Source organism: Diabrotica undecimpunctata, chromosome 11 (assembly GCF_040954645.1).
Source record: "Diabrotica undecimpunctata isolate CICGRU chromosome 11, icDiaUnde3, whole genome shotgun sequence".
NCBI lineage: Eukaryota > Metazoa > Arthropoda > Insecta > Coleoptera > Chrysomelidae > Diabrotica > Diabrotica undecimpunctata.
In genome coordinates, this window is record NC_092813.1 from 30,654,898 (window position 1) to 30,677,494 (window position 22,597).

Consider the following 22,597-nt stretch of genomic DNA (forward strand, 5'->3'; position numbering starts at 1 on the left):
ATTGGATATTGGTGTATTAAAAAGAAGAATAAATATAAATGCTATTAAGAAGAAAACTATTTTAAATTGGTGGAAGCTGATAATTGGAAAAAGTAATTTCACAAAAACAAGGATAACCGAAGCTGAGAACGAAGACATTGAGTGGTGATTAAAATCTATATAGTGAAGAACAGTTTAATTTAGGCATTCAGTGATAGAAAGGTACAAAATTTTGTTAATATAATTTAGTTAGTGTCATAACAATTTCAATTTTAAAGATAGTTTGTTTAAAATTTACATTGTCTGTATAATTTAATTAGTTTCATAAGAATTTCAATTTAAAGATAGTTTATTTTAAATTTACATTGGCTATGTTAAATATATATGTGTGTTTCATAATAGATATAATAATGATAATTTAAAAAAGTGCTTACAAACTAATTCTTTGAGAACCGCGATAAAAACCCTATATATATATATATATATATATATATATATATATATATATATATATATATACATATATACATATATACATATATCCATATATATATATATATATATTTACATATATATATATATATATATATATATATATATATATATATATATATATATATATATATATATATACATATATATATATATATATATATATATATATATATATATATATATATATATATATATATATATGACAGTAAACACACTAATGACAGTAAACCGTGAGATATCAGATATCAACTTTAATTTGTCACTTCAATAATGTCAGTGTCCGTTTTTACGTTTTGGTAAGTTATATATATACACATTTTACAATAACTGTTTATTCTTAATCTTGTTCATTTTAGAATCTTGACAAAGGCAAGGGTTTGCTGCCAAAACGTTGATTTTTATGGAAAATAAAATCTAGTTCCACATCTAATATAATTTATTGAACCTAAACCCAAGAAAAACTAATTTTATATTATATATATATATATATATATATATATATATAAATTTTCCCACCAGAGTTTTCATTTGGTATGCCCATCGTGATAGACGTCTAACTGTAATTGAGTTGGCAAATCACCTGAACAAAGACAGAAAAGTGAATATAAGTAGGCAGACAGTTCATGGTGAACTTCACGTAGTGAATTTATTATCTAGAAGATCAACCGTATGTCCACAAATATCCGTGGAACATCGCAAACCTTTACCTGCTCACTATAATATAGAAGCAACTAGTGAGATTATAGTGCAGCAAATTGACAACAAACAATCGTGTCACGTACAATAACCACGATCTCAAACGAAATCAGTGTGTTTGAAGGCGGAGACTTAACATTTTAAACCATCTGCAGAAAACGTTTAAAAAGTTACTTCTGGAGCAAATAAAACAAACACTAAAAACTACCACCGAATAACAAGAGTCTGGGCTAGTAAGGAAGTAAGCACTTCAGAAGATACTGTTGCTAAACTGGAACAAAGACGAAACCGGCAGCTTAAAAATCAAAATAAAAATAAGATCCTGATTTGAAGAAGATAGTAGTGATGGTGACAATATTGCAGATAAACAAAGCATTTTATGCAATTCTTCTGTAAATAAAGTGGACTAAAGAAATAAAGAAATTAAGTTTTTCACTTAAATGCAATTAAACTTGACAAAAATAAACGTGGGTGATTGGATTGTGATTAAACTTAGTCAGAAGAGACAAGTTTAAATATATGTACAAAGAAAAAGAAAAAAAACGTGCCAAAATTTGTCGGCGAACTAGTAAAATAACCACATTTCATTGGCCTGTTGTAGAAGATAGAAGCATAATCAATAAAGGTGAGATTTTTATGCACTTACCCTCTCCTACAGGAGATAAAAAGAAAAATAATATTTAACGTTACATTTGATACATATTATGTGGGTTAACTAATGTATTTTCTATTGCAAATAATTGTTTTTGTAGCATATATCAAGGGTAATTATGTACTTTTACCCCAGCAAATTTGCTTACACTCTGATAGTAAAAATGTACCTCAGGTTACACTTACATAACATCAGTGGGGTAAGTGTCACCCATGGACCTCAAAAGTAGAAAAACTAAAAACATAAAATTGAAAGGTGTGATTCGCATCTTATGTTTGTATAGAAGTTAGTTACTGTCTCTTCTGTAATCTTGCCATAAATAAAGTCAGATGTAGAGACATGTTTTTTGGTCAATGAACTTCAAATAGGTGTATGCACTTCCACTTACCTCGGTGTACCTTATTTTTCTTTAATAGATTCAGTGAATTTTGAATATATTAAAAATATTTTTTTGTGAAAAAATAAAAATCTGGGCATTATAGAGTACATTTTTATTTAGCAGATAATAAAATCCTTTTAAATAATTATTTGAAATATTTTTAATAAATAAAATAAATTAATATTTTTTTTTATTTAATTGATGGATTCGACCGTTACTTGATGGAAATTCATTTTATGTAACAATAAAACACTGAAAACTTTGTTTTTTTTATTTAATTTTACGTGCTTGTGACAGCTTCGGCCATTAGCACGAGGCACTGTGGATACAATTATATATAAGGTACAACCACATATTACAATATACTATAGTTATATATTATTCAGTAAGTTTTCTAGCTTCAGGAACTGGATAGCTGTGATGACTTGGCTCTGATTCGATAATATATCTGTGATGTCGCCCTTCATGCCCAGTTCTTGGCGTCGTTTATTGTAATGAGGGCAGTCCACAAGGATGTGTAGAACGCTTAGTGGAGATTGGCAATAGTGACAGATTGGCTTAGGTGTAGAATTCATTAGGTGACCATGTGTAAATCTGGTGTGACCGATAAGCAATCTTCTAGCAACAACAGAAAAGCAGTAATTTCGTACAAGTTTCTTTATACTAGTTTTTAGGTCACTGGCAATTTGTATATTACGTGGTGTACAATTGAATACAGCAGTTTCTTTGGCAAAGCGATCGGCGTTGTCGTTACCCATAATCCCGATGTGGGAGGGAATCCATATGATAGTGATATGGATGTCGTGGATAATAAGATTTTGGTAATTGTTATGGATTTTTTCTACAAGAGAATGATTAGTAAATAGATTATTGATGGACTGGATAGAGGCAAGGGAGTCTGTACAGATGGCAATATGTTGATTGGGTGCTGTACAGAGTTTGAAGGCTTGGTAAATAGCATACAGGTCACCAGTGTGAACGCTGCATGTGGCAGATATTTGACATAAACTAACGACTGTTTCCGTAGTGGTAACCGCACAGCCAACCCCCGTTTCGCTCTTTGATGCATCAGTGTAGAGTACCCGATCGAATTTCTTAAAATTAAGAATTTCTAGTAAGGATTTCCTAATCAAATCCTGGTTGGTTTCTGCCTTACTAAACTTTGTAAGTGACTCATTAAATTTCGGTAAAGTTTTGGTCCAAGGAGAATTCTGCGGGATCGGGAGAGGTTTAGTTAGGGATAAATTTATATGTGGTATTAAAGTTGGAAGTAGGAGAGCGATAGTGTGTATGCGTGGAGCAGGAGGGTGAGTACTAGTATAGTTGGGTAATGTCAGCAGTGTGTGTACTGGATTAGAAAGGTTAGCTGAAGTAGAGGTAGCATAAGAAAGGAGAAGATATTGGCGACTAAGCCAAAGAGGGGGTTCGTTGGCTTCGCGGTAGAGGCTCTCAGCTGGACTGCTACGAAAAGCTCTTAAACAGAGGCGGAAGGATGTTTTGGATGCTGACATATATATATAGAAATGTAGCCATAAGCTCCCTTACTATTAAGAATCAGCAGATTCCGATATCCGACGTTATAAATAGGAAGAAATCAATATTTTTATTATTATTGTAATTATTATGTTTCAATAGTCAAGTTTAAATCATTAAATGTAGTAGTTTGTAGAATTTCTCAAAAATTGTAACTTATTTTCGAAATAAAGATTTTTTTTTTGGGAATATCGACGTTGAAGAAACATTTCTGGCGCTGCGAACAGGATATTTCATAGAGAAACATAGTCGTTTCCTGGTCTACATTAGTTTAATGAAATCCTAAAGAACCGGTAAAAGAGAAAAATGTATTGGAAATCAAACACGATCATCCTTGCGTAAGTTTTTCCTTTCTTTACCATTGTTTATAAGCATTTATTATTTTAATTGAATTCTTAAACATTTACATTGAATTTATTATTTATTGTTTATTAAATTTATATTATTTATAACATTTTACTTCAACGAATTTTTTTTATATATATTTGCATTTATATTTTTTGCATATATTTTATGAGTACATTGAATGATATTTCCCAAAATAGTATCAAAAATTTAAGTTTACTATTCGACAATTTAAATTTAAAAATAAAAAGAAATCTACAAACCTCTAAATCTAAGCCTGCATCTAAATTACGTTCCAAAATGCCGATGACCAATAGCGATATTGCTAGCCTTTGCTCAACTCTGCCCGAATTCTCTTCTGGAGACAACCTCTCCACCTTTATCAAAGCAGTAGATAATTTAATAGTTTTCTTAGGCACCCAAGATTTAAATCCGTCCCAAGAATTTATCTTAAATTCCCATATCGTATCTCGAATTAAAGGAGAACCTAGAAATTTCTTAAACTATTCTAATAAAACCAATTGGACAGAAATTCGTCCATCGTTATTAACTAAATACGGAGACAGACGTTCCGAAGACATATTAGTAACACAACTATCCACCACCGTCCAAAAACATAGTGAATCCTACGACAATTATCATCAGAGAATAACTACAAATCTGAACGATTTACTCCAACACATCACCCTAAACGATAATCCCACGACAGTCACTTTTGAAACTCCATACTTCAAAAACATTGCCCTCAAAACTTTCTGTACCGGAATCAACGAGCCTTATTGCGAATACTTATCGCATTTTGAATTAAATTCCCTAGAAGAGGCCCTTCAAAAGTGTATTGCCTACGATAACCACAAAAATCAACCACAATACATGAACTTCCTTAAGAGCCAACAAAACAAAAAGGCCCCACTCAAAAATAAACCCTATCAATCTTCGAATAATCAAAGATCCACAAACTTCCAACCCACATACTCAAACTTCCAACCCACACACTCAAACTTCCAACCCACGCATTCAAATTATGTGAGACCTTCAACTCACAACACAGAGCCCAATTTTAACTTCACTCCACAACAGAACTATAATTTTCCTCAGAGACAAAATTTTATTTCTCACGAACAAAATCAATCCTTCCAACGAAACAATGTTCCGAAAAACAACCAACAAAGATTAAATAAATATAAAGCTCCTCGACCCCAACCAAATTTTGCTACTCCAATGAGCGGTGTTCAAACTACCACAACCAGAAACCATCAGCCCATAACAATTACAACTAATAGAAGCCACAATTTTCACATAGACTCAAATGATACCCAATATTTCGAAAATGATTTCGAAAATTACGAATCCGAACAAGAGCCCGATTTGCATGATGAAAATCATCAGGATTTTCAAGTCATCCCGTTACACGATCATCCACCCCCTGTAAAACCTACATAATATTGAAAGTTCCCCTGGGTTACCCTGCTTCGTTACACCCAAAACACATCTACGCGTTTTAATCGATACCGGCGGTTCCCATTTAATTTTAAATCCGCGAGCTCTCAAACTATTTAATAAAAATCATATTTTTTGAAAACCTTTTTCGCTAACGTCAATGAAAATTACTTCCAAGCACGACTTAAATATTAAGACGCCACTATTCCTAGAATATGGAATTCCACAAACATTCGACGTAAAAGTTGCCGACTTTAGTCAGCACTTTGATATCCTCCTTGGAACTTACGATCTGAAAAGATTCTACGCCACAATTAGCTACGCAACTCATACTTTAACCTTTGAGAATCCTCACGTTAGCATTCCATTTGAAACTTTATACCAAAAAATTCCAGTAAGCGTTCATAATGGCGAAGTTTTATTGCGCGAAAGACACTTTCAAGGTATCAAAATTCCCCATTCTATTCACGTTGCAAAAAACGGCTTTCTAGACACTTTCGACTTACCTATGCCTATGAAATTTAATAAGAGAATTGAAGTTGAGAACTTTTGTAATTATAATATAGTAAAAATTCCAACGACGCATTTTAATGAAAATAAAATCCGTACTTCGCACTTAAATAACGAAGAAAAATATAAAATTATAAGCCTTTGCAAAAAATTTAAAGACGTATTTTACGACGAAAACAAAAATTTAACTTTCACGTCAGCTGTTAGACACGAAATTAAAACGAAGGATGAAAATCCAATTTATGTAAAGGGATTTCGGCATCCCAAAGTAATGCAGGAAGAAATAAAAAAACAAATAAATAATTTATTAGATAATAAGATAATTCGACCGTCAATTTCACCGTACTCAGCTCCAGTTTGGATAGTACCAAAAAAAGCTGATGCCTCAGGTCAGAAAAAATTTAGATTAGTAATTGATTACAGGAAGCTTAATGATCATACTGAAAGTGATCGCTACCCACTTCCTCAGATAGATGAGATACTGGATAACTTAGGAAAAGCCAGTTATTTCACAACATTAGATTTAGCTCAAGGTTACCATCAGATTGAAGTTCATCCGGATTCTATTCGGAAAACAGCCTTTTCAGTTCCGCATGGTCACTTTGAATTTTTACGTATGCCCTTTGGTTTAAAGAATAGCCCAGCAACATTCGAAAGGTTAATGGACAATATTCTTAGGCCCTTTATTCATAAGTTTTGCTTCGTCTACATGGACGATGTCATTATTTTTTCCAAGTCACTGCAAGAACACTTAGTTCATATTGCGACTATTTTTGACACTTTTAGGAAAAATAATTTAAAAATTCAGTTAGACAAATCTGAGTTTCTCACGAAAGAAGTTTCTTTCTTAGGTCACGTAGTGACAACCGAAGGAATCAAACCTAACCCAGCAAAAATCGAAGCTATACAAAAATATCCTCTACCAAAAACAGTAAAAGAAATTAAATCATTTCTTGGTTTAATCGGTTACTACCGAAGATTCATACCCAACTTTGCAAAAATAACGTCCCCATTTTCGAGATGTACTCGAAAAGGAGCAACTATCGACCCCACAAATCCAAATTATTTAGAATGTTTTGCAAAATGCAAACAATTGTTAACTAATTCTCCAGTCTTACAATATCCAGACTTCGAAAAGCCTTTTGTACTGACTACAGACGCCTCTAATATAGCTATAGGATCAGTATTATCTCAAAATAATCACCCTATTGCCTACTATTCTCGAACTCTAAATTCCGCAGAACAAAACTACTCCACTATTGAAAAAGAACTTTTAGCCATACTAGATTCTTGTAAACACTTCCGTATGTATTTATACAACCAAAAATTCACTGTAGAAACAGATCACAATCCTCTCGTATGGATCTACAAAATTAAAGACCCCACTTCTAGATTAGCCCGATGGAGACTTAAACTAGAAGAATATGATTTTGAAGTTAAATATAAAAAAGGCAAAGAGAATCAAGTTGCTGATGCTCTTAGCCGAGTCCAAATAAATGCCCTAAGCTCGAGTTCAGAATGTGCTGAACCCCCGAATTCAGAATGTGCTGAACCACCCGACAATTTCGACATAGACGATTTCCTTGCCGATTTTGACAACTTACAAAACAGTACTAACACACAACATACATCAGTTGAGAACCCTATCACTGGAATAGAGATTTCACCTGAACCAATTAATTTATCCTCAAACCAAATTATTTTTAAACCAGAGTCAAATAATTTTGAAATTAAATACAAAAGAATTTTTAACAAACACCGTTACACTGTCACTTTGACAAATAATTGGAAAACAGAAATAGCAAATACCTTCCAAAATATCCTTAGATCAAATCAAAAATTTGCAATAACAATCCCTCACGAATTTAGACCTTTTATCTGTAACTATTTTAAAGAAAAAATAAATTCCACAGTCAAAGCAATACTTTGCAATATACTACTTCAGGACATAGAAGAAGAAAACCAACAAATAGAATGCATAAAGAAATATCACGTAGAAAATCACAACGGAATAATTGAAACCTACAAACATTTAAAACAAAAATTTTATTGGCCCTCAATGCAGACAACTATTTCTAATTTTATCAATAAATGCGAAATTTGCCTAAAAAATAAGTACGAACGACGTCCTTATAAACTTCCCCAATTAGGACCGTTGTCCCAATAAAAACCTGTATCTCACAATAATAGATTCTTTTTCCAAATACGGTCAATGCTATAAGCTCACCGACAAAACTTCCATTTCCATACTAAATAAATTAAGACACTACTTTTCGCACCACAATTATCCAAAAAAGATTGTATGTGACAGCGGCACCGAATTTAATTCCGCAGTCATTAAAGAATTCCTAAATATCCACAAAATCGAAATACATTTTACAACAGTAAACAAGTCTTCCTCAAACTCTCCTGTAGAGCGCTTTCATTCAACTCTTATTGAAAAAACCTTACAAGCCCAAAATCCAAATGATTCGTTAGATGACATTCTAACACACGCCATTCTTATTTACAACCAATCAATCCACAGTTCCACAGATTATTCCCCGTTCTCAATTCTGTACGGACCCTATGCAGAAGAAATACATTTCGACTTTGATCTTCCGATATACGAAACATATAATCAAAGACATAAAGAAGAACTCCAACCCTTTATTGCAGAACTATATAATAAACAAAAACAAAAAAGACAACAACTTTTAGATAGACAAAACGAAAATGCCGAAGATATTCCGGAAATAGACCTTACAAAATCCCTATATGTTTCTAAGAAAAAACATAAGTCCAAATTACAAGCCCCTTTCTCTACTATTCATCCAGAAACGCAAGACAAAACAAAAATAATCGGTAAAACAGATAAACAAAATTTAACAAGCACTCACCTTAAATATGTAAAACGAATACGAAAACATGTAGATAAACCTACTCAAGACCCAAATTTTTCACAGGACAATCCTCGCCCTGGTCCATCCACTCAATATTCAGGAGATTCCGAATAATGGTTACTATGCTAAAGAGATAGGCAAATCAAGAGAAATCTCCCACTATCACAGACATTTTCTTCACATTCCACTAGACAAATTATCCGACAGTATTGACGCTAGTCCGACAAGCTATTTCAAAGATCACTTCAAAAATGCACCTCTCTCGCTACTGTACTCCCAATACACCCACATACAAGAACAAACAAAAGACGATCTACACAAGATTACGCGAAAACAGAAACGCGGACTTTTTAATTTTCTAGGTACAGCCATCAAATACGTGACTGGAAATCCAGACGACTCTGACTTAGACTTGTTAAAATCACACATAATCTCTTTAGAAAATAAACAAAACGAAATCATAAAAAAATTTAATAACCAAATATCTTATGGAAACTCTTTTAACACGAGATTCGATAAACTTTTAGAAAAACTAAATTCTGATAATTCAATTCTCATATCTGCACTCAACAAATTATCAGCTGATTTTGACAGCTATATCATTCTACACAATGAGATAATAAATCTCCAAAATATAAACGAATTTCTAATGAAACTTATTAGAACCATTACTTTATCTGAACTTAATATCTCCAATATAGAATTATTCACTTTAAAGGAAATAATAGACCTTAAAGGGAACCTTCTCAAAATTTATCCCAGAAATTCAATTCCCAATAGTAATGAACACCCTTACGAACTTATAGAGTCAACAAAAACTTTAGTTTGTGTAACTTCAAATAGAATGCTCATAATAATTAAAATCCCTATACTCCATGAAACTCCTTACACTACCTATAAAATCTATCCCATTCCAAACAAAGATCATGTTATGATTCTGCCACCTGCAAGCTACTATACAAATAATAAATGGTTCAACACTTGTATAGGACAAGGCGATAACATAGTTTGTTCCAACTATGTACAATCCAAATGTAACATACCCAATGTAGATAATTGCACAAAAACATTAATCACAGAGAACTTTTTCCAAGAAACCAGCAAAGTCATATTGCTAGGAATAGTTCACCCAATGAGAATCCAGCAGATAGAAATTAATTTAACCAGCCTCTTGACGACAGATGTACCAATAATGATTGAAGGTATCCAATTTAATAAAAAGACGTCTCAAGACATTTCCATTCCAAAAATTGTTCCAATAAAATTAATACCAAACCATGAGATGAAAATCGAAAAATTAACAATCCCAGAGACACATGGCCAAATTCAACCAATAGATACCATAGAAGTACTACCCCGATTATCCATAGGACTGAGCACCACTTCTGTTATAATATTTTTAACTATTTTAGCTTTCCTAATAATCTTCCTAATTAGGAAAAGAAAACGAATTTCCAAAATCCTATTTGGAGAAAAATTGCATCCTGCCCAGATCCAGATACTAGACGAGCTGATAGCCGAAGTAACCAAAACTTCGTGGACGAAGTCCCAACCAATGGAGGGAGGAGAAATGTAGCCATAAGCTCCCTTACTATTAAGAATAAGCAGATTCCGATATCCGACGTTATAAATAGGAAGAAATCAATATTTTTATTATTATTGTAATTATTATGTTTCAATAGTCAAGTTTAAATCATTAAATGTAGTAGTTTGTAGAATTTCTCAAAAATTGTAACTTATTTTCGAAATAAAGATTTTTTTTTTGGGAATATCGACGTTGAAGAAACATTTCTATATATATATATATATATATATATATATATATATATATATATATATATATATATATATATATAGAAATGTAGCCATAAGCTCCCTTACTATTAAGAATCAGCAGATTCCGATATCCGACGTTATAAATAGGAAGAAATCAATATTTTTATTATTATTGTAATTATTATGTTTCAATAGTCAAGTTTAAATCATTAAATGTATTAGTTTGTAGAATTTCTCAAAAATTGTAACTTTTTATTTCGAAATAAAGATTTTTTTTGGGAATATCGACGTTGAAGAAACATTTCTATATATATATATATATATATATATATATATATATATATATATATATATATATATATATATAAAGCTGCCGTAATCGAGTTTAGAGCGAATAAGAGACATATATACTTTTAATAGTGTACATTCGCTAGCGCCCCATTGGTAGTGAGAAAGTGTTTTGATAATATTTAAATGTTTTAGGCACTCTGCTCTAGTTTCCTGAATATGTAGTTTCCAAGAAAGTCGGGAGTCAAATATTAGTCCTAGAATTTTGCGGTGGTCGACGACTGGGAGGTGGTTATTCACTAAGATTTTAGGGGCAGTGGAGAGTGTTTTTCTGGTGAATTTAATGAGTTGTGATTTTGTAGATGAGAGGGACAGGCAGATGGCAGTCAATCTATTATGTAATAAGTCCACTGATGTTTGGAAAAGTTTGCAAGTATTAGCGGTCGCAAGACCATGGCAATAAATTACAAAGTCATCAGCATATGCAGTAAATTTGACTGGGGACGGAAGACTGTGGCATATATAGTTAATTGATAAAATAAACAATGTGGGGCTTAATACACAGCCCTGAGGGACTCCGTCTTGTTGGATGTGGGGTGATGATAGGCAACCATTTACAGAGACTCTGAAGCATCTAGAGCTAAGAAAGTGCTTGATGAATTTAAAAATATTACCATTAAGGTTGTCTAATAATAGTTTATTAAGAATAATCTGTTTAGGTATTTTATCGAAGGCAGATTCAATATCAAAAATGCAGGCAATCACTTCTTGACTGTTATTAATAGCTTCGGCGATGTGGGTATAAAGGAGGACGAGGTTATCGCTTGTGGAACGATGTCGGTGAAAACCAGATTGTTCTTTAGGTAAAATTTGTTGTTTGTCGATAAACCATAAAAGACGTCTGTTTATCATCTTTTCCATTAATTTGCACATGGTGCAAGTGAGAGAAAAGATTGGTGTTTAGCCATGTTATAGGACAGGTATAATTACGGATGTGTTCCATTGAGTAGGAAATATTTGAGAAGACCAGATAGAGTTATATATATCTAATAGGAAAGTGAGGCAGCGGTTGGGTAGGTTTTTAAGAAAAATATAAGGGATATGATCAGGGCCGGCGGAAGTATTTTTGCATGAGGATAAAGCAGATGTAAGTTCAGAAAGTGAGAAAGGAGAATTAATATTGTCGATATCTTGTAAGTGCTGTGAAGTGAGGTTGTAGGAGAGCGGTTCTTGTATAGTGGATGAAATTAGGGGTTTGAGTTTGTTGTGAAAGTGTTCCTCAAATGTATTAGCCAGGGTATTGCAAATAATTTGGCTGTTGCTAGAAGAAGTGCTGTTAGAGATTAAATGGGTAATTTTGGTGTTAGTTTTTTGTCCCTGAACTTGTCGGATTTTTTTCCACATTTGGGAGGGATTTGTGTTATTATTCAAAGACGATACATAGTTATGCCAGGATGTTTTCTTGCTCTGTTTGACAACGTATTTGGCTTTGACTTTCAGCTTTTTATACTTAATTAGATTTTCAGGACTTTTATGTTTGTGATATTGATTGAGCGCAGTCTTTGATTGTCGAATTGCGAGTTCACATTGAGAGTTCCACCAAGGTACAACTTTATGTCGGGAGCTAATTGTAGTTTTGCCAATATGAGTTAATGCTGCTTTAATTATGGCATTTGAGAATAGTTTTATGGAATCATCGATATTATTAGAGTTAGGTAATTTGCATATAAGGGATTCAGATGTTTTGGAGAACTCTGGCCAATTAGCCTTGTTGAAGCGCCAATAACTTCTCACTGAAACTTGGTCATAGGTGTTGTCACGTATAATTATAGGGAAATGGTTGCTGTCGTGAAGGTCGTCCGCTGTTTGCCAGGATAAGTTGGGGACCGATTTGGGATCACATATGCTTAGATCGATGGCAGAAAAAGCACCTGAAGCAATGTTAAAGTTGGTGTATGATCCCGTATTGAGGACACATAAGCTAGTGCAATCAAGAATATTTTCAACAACTTTACCACGTCCAAATGTACGCGAGGATCCCCACATAGTGTTGTGGGCGTTGAAGTCTCCTACAATTATATAGGGTTGGGGGAGTTGGTATACGAAATCAAGAAGTTCTTCTTCCTTTAGAATGTAGTCAGGAGGGATGTATATAGAGCATATTGTAAGTTTGTTAGGGCAGTAAGTAGTGATGGCAACGGCTTCGAGATTGGTAGTCAGAGGAAGAAGAGTGGAGTAATGGTCTTTGAAAGCAAATATAGATGCACCTCCACTAGCTCTGGAGCAGACAGATCTGATGTAATGATACCCTTCAAAATCTTTGAGTGTATGGAGATTAGTTGACGTAAAGTTAGTTTCCTGTAAGCGAATGAAGGTGGGGTGGTGGAGAGATATCAGTAGCTGCAGACGTTCTAAGCGCGGATAATATCTGTCGCAATTCCATTGAATTATAGTGAATATAAAAGTTATAAATTAAGGCAGGTCCGTTTTGTCTAAGGATGGGTCACTGTCATTAGAGCTAACAGATGCAAGACTAACAGTGTCAATAACATCATTTAGATTCATTGTAGCCTTAATTTTTTTTTGTAGGCGAGTTATACGATTTTTAAGTGATCTATCAGAGATATTATGGTAGATTTGTTTGAGGTCATTAAGAAGGGCGTTAATGTTCGTAGTAAATTAGTATGCTTCCGCGAAGGGGTCATGGCAGTCGAAAGAATTTTCCAAGAAAACAATTAGTTGTAGCGAGTTAATTGAAAAGGATGGGTTTGCTGCTATAAGATTTTCTATGATTAATCGGGCAGACTGGCTGATAGTGGCTGATGGTTTTGTATCTTTGGTTTTCGATTTTTTTTAGGGGCTGATTTGGGGACCCGGAAGGAGTTGTCATCGAGGGAATGTGGATCGATAGGAGCGTTAGTAGTGGCATCTGAAATGGCAATTACAAGGGAAAATCGAGGCTTGAGTCAGTTGAATGGGCTCTTTTGAGGAGGTCGATAGGAGGAGGTGTAGGTTGAGGTTAATCTAAAGGTAGAGGTGTGATATTGGATAAATTGTCGGACGCAGAATTTGGGGCAGAAGTGTGAGAGATGCCGGAAGGTGCGGTGGGGCTATTGTTGGTGGATTCATTAGGTACGTGGGCGAAACGGGGGTGGGTAGTGGTATCCGGTGGGTTTTGGCAGGTTTCAGCCGTATGTCCGACTTTTTGGCAAAGGAAACATTCTAGTTTGTCTGATGTAACGAAGATTCGGAAGGATGTGTTTTCAAAATGTATTAATACTGAGGTTTGTATTTCGAAATTTTCTTTATCTGGTATTACGTAGATAGACCTTTGAAAACTTAATATATGGGAATAATCTTCATCGGGTGAGCCTGTACGAATCTGAGATACAGGTGAGGCTAGTTGCAGACCAAGTTCGTTTTTTAATGCCTGCTCGATAAGTTAATTTGGAATCGATGGACATACATTAGATATTAATAATCTTTAAGTTGGAAAAATGAGTCTGCGGATGTGGACGATTTCATTTTTAACGGAAACGGTGGGATTGTTTTTAAGAAGAATATCGACGTCAGAAATAGAAGCAAGAAAGATGCAAAAGCGATGGTTGGATATGCGGGAAGCGTGGGTAATACGCTTTGGTGTTACGATTTCACCGATCGCCTTAATGTAATCGAAGAGAGCTGTATCCGGAAGAGCATTTAATACTATCGCTTGCTTTCTGCTAGGATATGATGTGGTCGCCGGTGTAGGTTTTGTTGTTTTTGATGTGGTAACAGCTGCGTAGCTTGGAGCGGTGGGTTGAAGAAGCATTTTTAAATATTCTGGATGCCAAAATATGTAATGAAAATCAGGCGCAATGCCTGGCCTATTAGTGTGTTTGTACCAATTATAAAGTTTACATACCAAGTTGCTTCACAAAAAACTTTTCACTTTTAATAATTACTAGATAACAAATCACATTAACTGACAAGTTTTTTTTTTAAGAAATACTATTAGAAGAAGCCGAGGTGTTGACTCGTGTGCTTTTCGAATAGGAATGAAATTAATATTTTAAAATATAAGGTATTGTGAGATCTTCGTTTCTTTGGTTCTTAATATTAAATAATTTTATTTAGTTCTCGGGCTATAGTCTCTTATATATCAGACAATATAGTTACTGCGTGTAATAATTTATATGTAACTTGAACGTATATTTATTTTCTTGAAAAACTAACCACTCAGCCAAATTGATTTAATTTGAATAGCAGATAACCCTGTTTATTGATACTTACTTATATCTTTCTTAATTGGAACTACAAAACTCTCGGTAATCGCAATTTTCAACTTAACTACACAATAATTATTTTGATAGTTAATGTACGTAATCATTTTTATTTGATTACTCCAGATGTGACGCCAGTAATTTCTTTTAACAACAAATTTAGTCTAGACACGAAGAATAAATGTAAATAAAAGACTGATTTGATTGAGAGACTTATTTTCTGAGTAGCAGAGATTCAAAATGTCGGTTTTTAGTTCATTTGAATAATACATATTTTTATAATAATATATAGGATGTTAGTAAATAAGTGGAATAAACTTTAGGGAAAGATTCTGCATAAAAATGGCAGTTTTCTATCTAAACGTATTTATGGCCGCAATTGCTTCGTTTTCAGAGATACAGAGTGTCGAAATTTTTATTACAAACTAAAATTAGATATAAAAATAAAATTTTGTTGGTTTTAAGAGGTAGTTAATACGCATTTTTCTCATACGACTATGAATTTTATATTCATTATTGGCGCGCATAGAGGTAAATGTGTTAATTTTTTTAAAGAACAAATTGGTAGGCTACTGAGATATATTAAATTAAATATCATTTTTAAATTCTACGTTTACTTTGTGACAAAAAGTCTTTTTTCTTTTTTTTTTTTATATTATGAGATTCCGTTTTTATGCAAAAAAATTAAATCCCTTAACGCTTATTTTTTATTTCTTTATTACATTCGTAAAAATTACCTAATACAATAACCTAAACAATAACAAAAAGTACCACTAACAAAATTTTAAATGGGTGCAAAGCTAAAAGAAATGTTCCAAATAACCCCCTGAAACGTGACACAAGATTGAACTCTTCGCCTCATTGGTTGCCGCAGTCGTGCGAATATTCCTTGTGTATTTATTATTTACTTCTGTAAAAGAAGTTCAGTTAAATTAAATGAAACTTGCAGATATGCAGATTTTGTTATGCTGATCAAAAGTTTTTATGCCTTAAGTCTCAAAAATTAATTATTTCTGATTATACAGCTTTCCATTGCCGGTTTTTAGTTTTTTCATTTTTCAAAATCAATAATTTCGAAACGTGCCGTCCCTCGCTTTCGATATATAGCATCTATATCTATTTAAAAACTTAATGTTTCTCTGTCAAAAAGTATCATTCTGATCTCTTATTAGTATTAATTGAGATTTAGATACCATATATTGAATGTGTGGGACGGTACGTTTCCAAATTCATGATTTTAAAAAATGAACTAAAAACAGTAATTTTGAAGCTGCATATCTCAGAAACTGTTCATTTTTGAGTCTTGGGACACAAAGAACTTTTATTAGCATAACCAAATCTAAGTGTCAGTGAATTCAACTGAATTAATTTTACATAAGAAAATAAGAACTACACCAGGAATGCAACGAGTTACTATCAACAACTCCTCGTAGACACTTTGTCTCAGGACTAGCATTCTCCAGTGGAGTCTTACGTCCCCATGATATCTATCTTGTTGTAATTTAAACCTCCTAGTATATAAAATTAAATAATGTAACTCAAATTTAATTTAACAACATTTAAAGGGTCTTTACCTATGTATTTAGTGGCTCAAAACATGTACATCCAAATAACACTGATGATGGAATATTAATTCTGAAAACGTTCTGTGATGTAGCCCGATAGGGTATTTTAATATGTACCTTTTATAAAGGGTTTTTTAAATAATGTTTTTGTGATCCATGGTATACAGCCAGCTACAGGAATTTAGTTTCCTTGTGAAAACTTTTTGAGTTATTAACGAGTGAAAATGTTCAGTTTTTCACAAATAACTCAAAAAGTAATTATTTATCGAAAAAAAATGTTCCTAGAAAAATGTACCTAGCTGATAAAAAAATAAAAAAAAAAATGGTGTGCTTATGAAGTCTGTATACCTAGTAGAGGCAGAGTTGTAACTCATGAAAAGTAGGTTCTAATTTGTCAAATTGCAAATCAAATATTTCAACGTGCAATAACTAAAATATGAAGCAATTTTCAGGGAAAATTCATCAAAACTTTTTGAAAGTGTTTAAAATAGCTTTGTCTATATTTTTCTAAAAGTTTTTAGCATTAAAACTATTTATGTATTAAAACTATGTATTGTTTATATGATCTGTAAGTTTACTCCGTTCAACGTGTTTATTTTTGAAAAAATTTGGTATTAAAGTAAAAGAAATTTTTTTTAAATTTTGAAAAAATGCCTTATTTTAAATAACTTATAATTTTAAGAAAATATAGGTTTTGCTTTTCTAAATATTTTGGTTTTTTTTGTTTTCCTCTGAGACAAAAATTGGTTACGATATGGCTCTTCAAAGTTTGCATTCACTTATAATTCGTGACTCGTTAAGGGTTTAAAAAAATAATTTAAATGATCTTATTGGCCTTAGAAAACCCTACTAAATGGTTTTCAAGTACTAAACTTAAAATCTAACCGAGATATGAGTAAAAAACCAATCACATATTTTAGGTGATATGAGAACGCGTATACTGGAGCATTGTAAGATTTTTTAATTTAAACTAAAATAAATCCATAATTTTGATAAAAAAATTATTGTATTTATATTCCCAATAAAAAATACTACAACTATTCGAATTTCTTCGCAAGGAGTGGTTTTTCTAAGGGCAGGTATTATGTGGTAAAAAAATAAAACAGTCAAGAAATATAACTTTAATGTCGCTATATAATTAAATAATTCCAAGTTTGATTCCACATAATTTAAAATTATATGATTTTTTTTCTAATAGGTCGTTTTCGTCCTTAAAAAATGTAAGCAACCAACGGCACAACTTCAATTTTGAAGTGAAGAGTAAAGCCCGCCAATCACGTTCCAACGCCGCAGTACGATTTTGTCGAATGCTACAAAATTGAACGCAATTTGATTGTGTATATGCACCATTTGACCAAATCGGCGTGATTTGACGGCAGACCAACAAGTCAGTCTGCCGCAGTACGATAGAGTTGGTTGGATCGTAAATTTGATCGTGTATATTGTGAGAACGACAAAATTGTACCAATGCAAAAATGCAAAAATGTAAATTTCGAAAATGGTTTATAGCTAGAAGTTTTTAAGAGATTTCTTTGATATTTATTAAAAACAAGAGTGTCTTTGGAAAATAAAATCGATATCATGATAAAACCGCTAGAAAAAAAGCTGTAAATATTTTGGTTGCTAAACTTCAAAAAGTGATAGCATATACTAATGAAGACTTGGTAAAAGAAGGAAATTAATAATTTCCAACATGTTGTATGTGACATTTTTTTTCGTTTATACAAAGAGCAAGAGCAGCTTAAAGTATATCGTTATCTGACATGTTTTCCTATATAATTTTCAACATTATTGTACTGCAATTGCATTCGCCAAAATCGTACTGCGCCGTTGGAACGTGAGTGGTGGGCTTAAGTATAATCAAAATCCAAGTTCCCGCGCAAATAAGTGGATACCTGGTTTTCAATGACTTTGTTTTAATTATAACACTAATCTAGGGAGTGAGATTTAGGGGTTAAACTATGATAAAATATAAAATTATGTTGTTTACTTGATATTCACTTACTTCATTAAAAGGTGATTTAATTCAATTACCCATTTTAATTTACAATTATATGATTTTTCTAAGTTGGGGTAGTTTTCACAACTAAAAATAACGAGCAATTAACTGCACAAGTTCAAAAGTGAAGTCAAGGGTAAGTAGAAGCTAAATCCAAATTTTCATGCAATTCGGTCGTGACACGGAAAATTAGAGGATATCGCCGTATTTCACGTTCATTCACTTACCTACGAGCTAGAAATGAAATATGTGGATAAACATTTGCATCAAGTGTACCAAAAGCAACTAAATTCTAGACAACAAAAGCTCGTTGAATATATAGGAGTTTATGCGAAGGTGATGAGGTGTCACGTTGACGTTTTTTAGTTAAAAATTGAGTTTCAGATAAACACACGCTTTGATTTCGAATCTCACATCGCTTTTGAATAAACCCCACGTCAGGTGTGGGGTTACTGTGCGGGTTTTGTCATTTTCATCATTGTAATTAAAGGAAAAAAATTTAAAATTTTACCATTATAGCGTTTATTGTTTGGGTCTCTAAATTGTCCAGATCTTGATATAATATATTAATGATCACATAAATAAGCTTTTTCTAATATGATAAATTGTTTGCAAATGTGAATTCATTATAAATATGTAAAAAATTAGGAAAGAAAAGACTTACTCATAACTTAAAATCACCGGTTACGAGATTTACAATTTTAGTTCATTTTTAGGTCCCCGATAAAGGTTAATTAAGCAATGATGGCACAAGGAGAATAGTTAAAAATCACAATCACATCACAATATAGTACATAGTTAAAAAATATTGCAGATTATGGATCCAGAAAGTATCATCTAAACCTTTTAAAAAATATCATGGATTGCAGCAAGGAGACAATCTGTCATATCTATTGCTTACTCTAGACCTGAAGAAAGATAAATATATAGTAAATAAAGTATAAATTCTTACCTATGTTGATGATAGTGTGTAAAGAACGGAAACAGTATACGAGAGCCGTATGTGACCCTCAAAGTAGCAGCCACAAAAATAATTAACAAGCTAACAAAATATATAGTCAATACTACAATGAGTCATGCGACCACTAGTTATAAAAGGATACACTATAGAAGCAGTTAATGGATTTGTATAACTGGAAGTAGATGGTTCACATTGATATTAGCTCCAACCAAATTTCCATATGTTTATTTCTTGGTAGTTACTTTATTATTATTATCCAGATTTAGCCATAGGGCTTACACTGCCTCTAAGGGGTAAATTCACTTATCCTAGATACCTACGGTATTAAAAGGATTGAGCTCTGGTGGGAATGTTTCCTTGTTATCGAGTCCTGCTTGACTTGGTTTGCTGAAGTAACTTCCAAAAATGTTCGTACATACCTGGACATATTGAGGATTCCAGCTTTCTGCATAGTCTTATAAAGATGTTCATTTATACCCATCTGTTTGATGTTCGCTAGGAGGTTTTTGGGAATAACACCAGTAGCAGATAGAATAATAGGTACTCTCTGGCTACTTTCAATTCTCCATTGTCTCCTGATTTGTATTTCTAGATCTCTATGCTTGGCGATATTTTCGTTGTATTTAACACGCAAATTATTGATGTTAGGTATTGCCACATCAATAAGTGTTGTCTGCCTGGTAAGTATATTACCTAGTATGAGGTCCGGTCTATTATGTGTTACCGGTTGGTCTCTAAGCACTGTATAGCTTGTTGGTCCCAGTATAGCTTGTAGTTGTCATTTTCAAGCATTCTGTCAGGGACATATTGATAATAAGGAAGATGGTCGGTTTGGAGAAGTCCCAGTTTGTCAGCTAGTTCTTGGTAAATAATCTTTCCTACTGAGTCATGGCCTTCTTTATAATCAGTTCCGACAAACGCCTGGCAGTCCCTGGTAAGATGTTGGATGGTTTCTTGGGCTTGGCATCCATATCGGCATTTGACATTTAGGACTTGAGGATCTTTAACAATATATTTCAGGTAATTTTTAGTTAAAATAACCTAATTCTGAATGGCAAGTAAAAAGCCCTCAGTCTCGGGAAACATATTTCCTGATGTCAACCAATAATTCGACGCTGTATTGTGGACATATTCTTGGCTGATCTCATTAAGATGTCGCCCATGCAGATGGTTACTCATCCAGGTGCTTACTTATCCAGGTGCGCATTTTTTCTTGCTTAGTCAGATGGTTTATGCCCATTTCTTGTTCCCTCAGTTTAAGTGACGTTGTATCATCTACTGCGCAAATTGCTCGATGTACGCTAGATGTCTCAGCTTGCACCTGAAAATAAGTTTTTAAATTAGCAACCTGTTTATCCAATTGTTCACCAATGTCCAAAGTCCTATTGCCCCTTGATATCGGAGTAATGTTGTTCTACTGCACTGCGTGGATGGTATTTTTGCGCCTTTATGAGAAGTGTTCTTACTTTCCGCTGAAGACTCTTTATATCCATTTTTGACCACTTTATAATACTAAATGAGTAGCTCAGCGAGGAACAGACGTACGTATTTAATGCCTTAAACAAATTTTTACTATTAAGATATGACCGATTTAGTTGTCTTACTCTTCGTACAAACTCTGAAGTTAGTTCGGTTTTCATTAGTTTATGGCAAATTTTTTGGGCTTGCTGTACTCCGAGATATTTGTACATATCATTTATACCCATTGCCTCGATGTTTTGGCCATCTTGCATATCGAAACCTCTGGGCTGAACCTTTCCTCTGACTAAATTTAGTATACGGTACCTGTCTAGGTCAAAATGCATACTAATATCATTTGAGAAAGTTTCTACAGTTTTTAGCATCGGATCTAGGTGGTTTCGAGTGAAAGCCATTAATTTCAAATCATCCATATACTATATACAACATATAGCAACCATATACAACAGATGATTACGCTTCGTCACAACAGTGTTGTTATTTTTGATGCTAAATCCTGAGTCAGTGAAGTTCAACCAGTCCTCCTGGAAAAGGCCCGGTTATTAGGGATATCTTCAGTTTCGATATTGGTTTCACCATGTATTTGAAGCTGAATTTTAGTCTTCCACTCTGCCATTATATGCTTCAAAAATGTCACGAGATTATCATCGACTTTATATATTTTCAATATATTTAGAAGTCATTTATGCGGCACTGAATCAAATGCCTTATTATAGTCAATAAAAGCAGAAAAAGGTTCCTTTTTTGGTATATGCCTGGTTAGAAATTACTGAGTCGATAATAAGTTGTTCTTGGCAGCCCATGGAGCCCTTAGCTCATCCTTTCTGTTAAGGCTCTATGATATTGTCCAGAGCACAGTGTTGGTATATACACCGGGCCACACAGGATGTGATCACAAAGTTGGAAGACAAGTTGGGTGGTACTTGGCTGGATCATGGGTGTTATTTTGATCCTTCGGTATTAGATAAGTGGTTCCTTGAGTAAGAAATAATGATATTTGCTGTGAATGAGAAATAATATTATTAATCAATACTGTTAAAAGCTCATGAACACTCCAAAACTTCTTTAGCCAGAAGTTTTGAACTTCGTCTGGTCCAGGAGACTTCCAGTTATGAAGCTCTTTGATAATGTTCAAGATTTCTTCAGTGGTGAAAGGTTCATAAGGAATATTCCTATAGTGTTGGCAGTTGTTCGTCGTGTCCTTAATCCACCCAGCACTGTTGTTATGAGTAGCTGGTGTCGAAAGTTATTTACCCCAAAACTCATGAATTTCTTCTTGGCTTGAGTAGTATTTATTTACATTTTCTACAGTGGAATTCAGTTTCCTATAGAAAGCCTTCTCTGCATTCTCAAAAA